The sequence below is a fragment of the Octopus bimaculoides genome, chromosome 2 (genome assembly GCF_001194135.2).
Source record: "Octopus bimaculoides isolate UCB-OBI-ISO-001 chromosome 2, ASM119413v2, whole genome shotgun sequence".
Lineage (NCBI taxonomy): Eukaryota > Metazoa > Mollusca > Cephalopoda > Octopoda > Octopodidae > Octopus > Octopus bimaculoides.
In genome coordinates, this window is record NC_068982.1 from 57,966,030 (window position 1) to 57,968,002 (window position 1,973).

The following is a 1,973-nucleotide window of genomic DNA, read 5'->3' on the forward strand; positions in this document are numbered from 1 at the left end:
TATATATATATATATATATATATATATATATACGACAGGCTCCTTTCAATTTCCATCTACCAAATCCACTCACAAGGCTTTGTTGGCCCGAGGTTATAGTAGAAGACACGTGCCCAAAGCGCCAAGCAGTGGGACTGAACCCGGAACCATGTGGTCCGCAAGCAAGCTACTTACCATACAGCCACTCCTACATATATATATATATATATATGTTACAGGTGCAGGCATGGCTATATGGTTAAGCAGTTTGCTTTGAACTACATGGTTTTGGGTTCAGTCCCACTGCATGACACCTTTGGAGAATGTCTTGTAGATAGACCAATTCCTTGTGGGTGAACCTGGTTGACGGAAACTGTATGGAAGCATATTGTGCGTGTGTGTGTGTGCATGTATGTGTGTCTGTGTTTTTCTCCTCATCACTTGACAACCAGTGTTGGTTTGTTTACTTCCTTGTAACATAGCACAGCAGCAAAAGCAACCAATAAAATAAGTACTGAGGTGAATTTGTCTGACAAAACCCTTCAGAGTAGTGCTCCAGCATGGTTGCAGTCCAATGACTGAATGAAGCAAAAGAATATAACTGTGTGGTGGTGGTGGTGATCATTGTCGTCGTCGTCGCCGCCAGCATCATCATCATCATCATCAATATTTTATGTCCACTGTCCACTCTGGCATGGGTTAGAGGATTTGCCACTCTTTGGCTTGGCACATATTTGAGGGTACTGCTAGTCTAGACAGGCTGGAAGACTACATCACGCTTGGGTGTTTTGCTTTTGGTTTCATTTCTATGGCTGGATGCCCTTTCTGATGCTAACAACTTTACAGAGTGTGCTAGATGCTATGGTAAACATGTATTGTCTGCATGCGTGTGAATGTATGTATGATCCTATACATATATAAACATACACTTGTGGAGCTTCTCTCTTTCTCCCTTTCTTCCATACGTATAGATATATACATGAATGAGGAATACAGAGTGGAAGTATTTTCTTTTCCTACAAGTTAAATGTTAAATATTTTAAGATTTTCCCCTTTCCTAGTTTCCTGTTGTTCTTTTTTTTTTTTTTTTTTTTTTTTACTCGCTTCATATATCTAATGTCTATATTTCAAACTCAAACTCAATGCAAGTGTAAAACTGTGTCTGACATTCAACAAGATGTATGTGTGTGTGTGTGTGTGTATGATGCGTGGATGTAAGACGCATGACTAAATGCTGCATGTTAATCAAATACATACATGTGTGTGTGTTTACAATATATGTATGTTTATAAACATATATACGCACATAGAGAAACGTTTTATATGGTGTTCAGTATACATAGGTGTGCTTTCTTCACTCACACACACACATGCTTATATACACATGAGATACATGATGAATAAACAACATATACACCAAATCATTCACCATATACACAAGCATATACACATAGACATATATATCTTATAAATACTCTTATACATGCAAAGTGACATTCATCCACTTATAAACATACATATGCATACAAGTACACACACATACACATTTACATACAGTTATAGATACTCTCATGCATGCACATACACACACACACACACTGGTATACGCATGCATGTGTATGTATATGCAAACACATATATACATACACACAAACATAAACATGTATACACAAACAGACAGACAGACAGACATTCCTGAAATCTGTCCCGGAAAAAAATATATAAACAGATCCGAAGAATGTCAAATTAGTGCCACTAAAATTGGTTGAGCGCAGGAGAAATAACTCATTCACAGAATAATCCTTATGCTGTTGTTGTTATTGTTGCTGTTGCAGTTGTTGTCATCGTTGACATTGTTCTTTTGTTCATAACAGTCCATTAATAGTTTTATATCTCTTAATATAAGAAAGAATTTATTTTCTTCCAGCCAGGTAGATATTGAGACAGAGAGAGAGACATTTATATATATTTATATATATATATACATATATATA

General features: G+C 36.4%; 1 protein-coding gene across 3 annotated transcripts in view; it reads right to left on the reverse strand.

Annotated features, from left to right (window-relative positions):
- Positions 1-1,973, reverse strand: part of LOC106876256 (centlein-like) — a 367,586-nt gene that overhangs the window by 203,383 nt on the left and 162,230 nt on the right. The window lies entirely within an intron of this gene.